We start from the raw sequence: 7,138 nt of genomic DNA on the forward strand, positions 1-7,138 counted from the left end.
CGGCTTGGCGGGGTGTAGATCCTGTTACTGCTAAACCGTCATCTCTATACAGTCCTAGGTTGATGCTGTGCTTCTTACTGATCTCGTGTAGTAAGAATGAGCCAATTAATTCGCACGTTTCTGCTCCGTCGTAACTCCCCATTGTCACGTCAAAATGGGAGTTTTCTCCCTTTTTGCCCCACGTTGTATTTCTGTTGAATAACACTGATTGTTTGGTGTGCATGATGATGTCTGTGTCTTCAGGTGTAATGTTATCGTAGTTTGATGCAAATTTCAATGCTGATTGGAGGAGTTTGGCTGAGATAGAGGGGTAGAAATTGAGTACGTCAAACTCTATGAAGATAGCTCTATCTCTGTTCTGGATAATCTTTAACCAGGTAATGACTTCTGCGGTGTTTTTCCACTGGTTGATCTTTAGACTCTTGCTGATGTTACAGTTTATGCGGTCGAGAATTGCTTTGCTTATGCATCCGATGTTTGATTTAGCAGGGTTTATTAATCTACATGCAGGGTTCTCTTTTAAGTTGGTTTTGTGGTCTTTCAATGTGATAAATGCGTCTCGTTGGGTCATGCCATTAATTCTGTCGACTAGGTCGAGAGTTGTGCATACCATAGCAAACCAAAGTGCATACCAAAGCATACCATCGCAACAAGAGTATACCAAACGACTTGTAGAAAAAGTAGAACACCTTATAAAGAGAATGCGATGGAAAGCATTTTTCCACCTGAACCCGCACGTCACATCTGAAAGCAAAGAAACATTCGGATTTAACTCACGCAAATCACCACCGCAAATACACGAACTAAAGGAATTCAAACGAGAAATGGCTAATATGATACGCAACGTAAGATTCAGGCAACAGCAGCCGTGCACTTTTCAAAAGAAACTATCCAAAGACATGGCGAACATCACTAACAACCCACAATCAATGGTAGTCCCAGCTGACAAGGCGTCAAACTTCTACAAAATAGGCACTGCCGAATACAACCGACTATTCCAAAACAGCATAACCAACTCATACAAAAATATCGATGCTGACGTAACAGACAGTATTAATAGAGAAGCCAAAAAGATCGCTACAACTCTCGACCTAGACGACAGAATTAATGGCATGACCCAACGAGACGCATTTATCACATTGAAAGACCACAAAACCAACTTCAAAGAGAACCCTGCATGTAGATTAATAAACCCTGCTAAATCAAACATCGGATGCATAAGCAAAGCAATTCTCGACCGCATAAACTGTAACATCAGCAAGAGTCTAAACATCAACCAGTGGAAAAACACCGCAGAAGTCATTACCTGGTTCAAGATTATCTAGAACAGAGATAGAGCTATCTTCATAGAGTTTGACGTAGTCAATTTCTACCCCTCTATCTCAGCCGAACTCCTCCAATCAGCATTGAAATTTGCATCAAACTACGATAACATTACACCTGAGGACACAGACATCATCATGCACACCAAACAATCAGTGTTATTCAGCGGAAATACAACGTGGGGCAAAAAGGGAGAAAACTCCCATTTTGACGTGACAATGGGGAGTTACGACGGAGCAGAAAAATGCGAATTAATTGGCTCATTCTTACTACACGAGATCAGTAAAAAGCACAGCATCGACCTAGGACTGTATAGAGATGACAGTTTAGCAGTAACAGGATCTACACCCCGCCAAGCCGGAAAAATAAAAAAAGACCTTTGCCTTATATTCAAGAAGCACGGACTAAACATCACAGCCGAAACCAACAAAAAAGTGACACACTTCCTAGACGTCACCTTCGATCTAACAACTGGGAAATACTCACCGTACAACAAACCCAATAACATCCCGTCATACATCCACACTCATTCCAACCACCCACCCTGCATTATAAAGCAGCTACCTCAAGCAATCAACCACCGACTATCAGCAATCTCATCCGATGCTAATGAGTTCAAACGAGCAGCACCACCGTACCAGCAGGCATTGACAACAAGCGGATATACACACCAGCTGAAATTCACACCCCATGAGATCACCACACCAACTAAACAACACAGGCGACGAAGAAAAATCACATGGTTCAACCCACCATACAGCAGAAACGTGGCAAATAACATCGGTCAGACATTCATCAAAATATTAAATAAATCTTTTCCGAGCAATCACCCTCTAAGAAAGCTATTTAATAGAAACAACACAAAGATTGGCTACAGCTGCATGACTAACATCAAACAAGCCATCAACAATCACAATAAGAAGCTTTTGAACAACGCCTCGACGCACCCAGCAAACAACAAAACATGCAACTGTCGTGCACCAAATGAATGCCCTCTCGAAGGAAACTGTCATAGCAAGTCGCTCATTTACCAAGCTGTAGTCACCGCAGATGACGGTAGCAAACCTACAGAAAGTTATATTGGCCTCACAGAAAATACCTTTAAGACACGATTCAGCGGCCACATATCATCTTTCAGGCACCAGGACAAGCAATCTGCCACAGAGCTTTGTAACTACATCTGGCAGCTAAAAGGCCTGAACACGCCGTATACAATTAAATGGAAAATCGTTCAACACGCAAGACCATACGACCCAGCCACCAAGCGTTGTAACCTGTGCATATCAGAAAAGTACATCATCCTCACAAAACCAGAAATGAGCTCACTCAACAAGCGTAACGAGCTAGCTTCCACATGCCGACATTCTGCTAAATACACACTACGAAATGCAATTACATAGCTATCAGTCGTTATAGTAATTACACCTCTCTGACATATATAACTCAGTCGGACCAAAACAATTTTATCTGATGATTGTCTGCGTAACAGACATGAAACTAATAGTAATGAAGTTGTTTTTTATCTAAGGTTTTACATGAGTAAATTTTATATTTGAGCTCTGATCACTCATTGAGCACTATTTGGCAGCTTTAACACACTACATTGGAATATATATATATATATATATATATATATATATATATATATATATGTATATGTATATGTATATGTATATATATATATTTATATATATATAGTTGGCTACTATCCAAGTTGGCTACTATCCAACTGATATATATATATCTATATATATATATATATATATATATATATCTGTTTCAGCTTCTCAGGCTTCTCAATCTTCCTCTTCCGAGACACATATTGCATCTTTTGCAATAGATCAATCCCTTTCTACTAAATCTCAAACTGACATAACTGCAGATCTCACACTTGAAAAGAACTGGTGGATGGTGAATTTAGAAATAGAGTGTTACATAATGGCAGTTAAAATTTACAACCAGGAGTCATCACCAGGCAAGTACTTCTATTTATTCTAATAAAATTTTAAGTTTGGTCTAGTTTAGTTTAACTAGTCTCATGAACTAACAAATCTGAGCTCAAATTATTTCGATGTCAGCCAATTGGAGAGGACAACTCCAAACAAAATAGTTCGATGTCAGTATTGAAAGTGTTAACCAGTAAGCAGCATAATGTGTGTATGCTCGACTCAGACAGTGATGTACTTAGTTTTGGTCATATGTTACTGACTCGATATGAGTCAAGTGAATGAAGTAATTGTGGCTGCGGTGAGCAAGGTAGTTTGAAGATGTCTTGAGAGTGTCTTGAAAACAATTTTGCATCTGAATTTCCAAACTTGAGCAGAATCCATTCCTTATACTAATCTTTTTACGTAGGCATCAAATAAACATACCGGGACTTGAAAGCAAAAAAAGTCTAACTTTGCTGGCACATTGAATTATAGTTCTTTATTTTCTCTGATAAAATCATTAGTACTCTTACTTTTGAGTGCCTGCTAAAGCATTCAAGCAAAAGGTGATAGTAATGTGGAGTATTGAAACTTAAGATGTGTTCAAATTGTGGAACAGCTAAAAGTCTTTTTCTATTCATTTTGTGTTTGAAACAAACTCATGAATTTGTGTAGCGCTATTGACAATGTTTCAAATAATGTTTTATTTTATTTAATTATTTTATTTATTTACTCATTACTTGGTGAACGTAAGCTTTCTGTTGTAGATAATCCTAATGACCACAGATTTCATGATGTTCTAATTGAAGTTGGCTACTATCCAACTGATAAGTGGCAGCACTGTGCATTCCAAGATGGAACCCTTCCTAATGGAGAAGAGAGAAACTATCAGTGTTTAAATGAACTTCATGCTACATTCTTGGCAGCCAGAAGTTATGCTCTCTCAGGCACACATGTGAAGATAAGCCTCACAAAGAACCTTGAAGAAATTGTCAACCAGTTGATACTGAGAGAAGTTGAAGTTGAAGGTTTTTGTGTATACTAAAGCCAGACATTTTCTGTCAAACCTTGTCTTTACTCTACTATTGTGAGGATGTTTATGTTGTTCATCAAGCTTTTACAAATACGTCTCATGCAACACACATGTAAACAATAATCTGCTGAAAGTTTTTGTAGTAATTGTCTTCATCTATAATTTTGTTGTGTCAAACCTTTCTTAGGTGTTTGCAAGTTCTATTATTGTTCTTATTATTTATGACGAAATAGTTGCTAATTATCAGTAGCTAGCCATTTGACGCAACTCTAGATAATGGAAAGACAACTTCAGATATTGGAAAGAGCATTGCTACTACAATTTTTACTGCACTATTTACCAGTTTTGCTGTAATAAAATCCTTCATATCTAATGAATCTATATTTAGTTTTGTTTAAGAAATGTTGAACCATAAATCATGTGACCAATTGTTTTAGAAGTCAATTAGGAACATCAGTGAGATCAGAGAGCATTTGGTATCAAATTGACTGAACTTTGCACCAAATAGAATTTTAGTGTTTAGAAATCATACTGTGGATGATTTCACCATGCCACTTTCACGGTTACCCACAAGCCGAGTAAATCACAAAGACCGAGTTGTTATCTGACCATACAATGTATATTTACATGATAAATATATTTGTATTACTACAACAAGGTCCGGCAGGCATACATAAATAATAAACAGTATGATAATAAAGTGTCTATCGTATGCAGGAAGCTGCGCTGCTCTGCCTGTCTTTCCAATCGTCCTTCCTTTATCTTCTTCGCTACTTGTTGGCTCCACCCACTAGTGGTTTCGATTTTTGCCGTAACATTTTGTGGCTACTTGACCTGTGCCACTCCTATCCTTATTGCTGGCCTAGCCTTTGGGCGAGAGGGGCAGGCCCGGCTCAGCCAGTCAATCAACCGCCACGCTGGTAAAGGCTCTGCAAGTGATGCTCTTCCCTCACATTCTTCTCCCCAGGACTGGCCATGGAGGCCATTCGATCGACGCCGGAGGGAAAGAACATTTGGGCCCAGAGTCGGTGCTGTCGAGCCTCTTCCTCCCACTGAGAGATAGTGTCCTCCAAGAACAGGGAATCTTGGCCTCAATGTCGGGCGCCCCTAAAGAGCCCTCGAGCTTGGATGGCCATCCGATGCCACCGGCGACCATCCTCTAACAACCGGTCGCAGGCTCTCTTGCAGCTGCCTGAGCTCCTCCTCCTCGAATCGCTCTCCCAACAGACTCCGAAGTTGGGCCGCTCTGGTGGGTAGTGTTGGCACAGGCTGGGAGTTCTCCTTTGCGCTATGGTGGTGGGAAGGCCATCGGTCTGTGGTTCCCACCTTATTTTTCCTAGGTGCGGGCCGCTTTTGCCCCGGCCTCTCCCATTGTGGCTCCTCCTGGAGGTGGTCGTGTTCTGCCCAATTGGCCGAGGCCCTGGCCGGCCTCTCAGTTGTGGTGAGTGTGGGACAACACTCCTGCATGGGCAGGTCAGCCAGTCTTCCCCAGAAGTGCAAGAAGAACTACTAGCAAAGTCTGCCGACCAGGTAGATGGTGCCCCGCATTCACCGCTTTTGCAGGTCTTCCTGTGTGACATCAACTGGTCGCGTGATACGTGCTGACGTTGGCAGGAGCACACAAAGAAAGTGAAATGTTGCATGACATGCTGCTGGATCCTCTATGTGCTTGTCTTGACCTGGCAGAGGTTACAGGTCCCAGGTGTCGAGATGGCAGCCTGTGTCTCCTCCCAAGTGATCCGGTCCACAAAGCGTTTGGTCCTTACGATTGGTGTTCTTTTGGGCTTGGGAGATGCTGGTGATTGATTGGACTCGGTCTCTAAAATTTAGAAGACCTGAGCCGTCTCAGCTATCTTGGCCGCCTTAATCTCGGCCACTCAATTCAGCCTTTTGTGTATTTCGAGTACTTCCGCTATCGTACTTCCGCTAGAACACGCTATCGAGTCGGCCGGGGCCGAGTTACCGGTGTCCTCTTGGCCATTAGAGATAGATATTTAGCCAACTATTTGCGCGGGTTGAGACTGGCCGATGACTGACAGAGTGTCAACCAGGTGTGGCTCAACTCGAGCTGAGCTTGAGGAGGCAGCCTGGCCAGAGCCTTCTGTCACTCGGTCGCTGGTTGCACCTACCGGTTTGTCAGAGGCCTTTTGGCTTGAGAGTGCAAACTCCTCCTTATCTGGGGCCAGCAAGTCCAACAGCCTCGCTTCTTTGTGGTTCTCCATGGGTTCGAACAGGCAAGGTTCGGTAGATAGCAAACTAGCGGGCTCACCTGTTCTAGCCATGCCGATAAGAGTGTTTGTAGTAGTGGCAGTGCAGAGATCATGGAGACTGCCTGTGTAGCTGCAGGGCGTAAGCGTAAGTGACCCCTGTTTTACTCCCCTCGTGGCTCCTCTACACGCATGTTTGCTGTCTGAAGGAAGGCTCGGATTGGCTACTAATTGTTGCAGCCATGTCCACTCGCCATACCTGTCCGGTGGCCCAGTAGCTTGTGCTGGTTGGAGATTATGTCGTACTAGACTTCTCCCCATGGTAAGCTAGGAAAGGGCTCTCTGTCCGAGCTGGGTTAGTTGGCAGATCTGCTAACTCCTCACTAACCGACTCTTCTGTGGTCGGCTCCCTTTGTTATGAGTTACCATCAGCCATTATCCTTAGATTGGGTTGGAGTAGCTGCTCTGCCTGCTTCCGAGCCAACTATGACTGGCTTTCCTTTTCACTGCCTATTGTTTTTTGCTAAGAGATTTCTTCTGCTTGCTTTCTGGCCAGCTCCAGCTGGCAGTTCCTCTTTTGCCTTTATGCGTTGGTTCCTTTTATGTTTGGGCCGCGTCGCGGCTCGAGTGTAGCTGGTGCTTGGCCT

Source organism: Watersipora subatra, chromosome 2 (genome assembly GCF_963576615.1).
Source record: "Watersipora subatra chromosome 2, tzWatSuba1.1, whole genome shotgun sequence".
NCBI lineage: Eukaryota > Metazoa > Bryozoa > Gymnolaemata > Cheilostomatida > Watersiporidae > Watersipora > Watersipora subatra.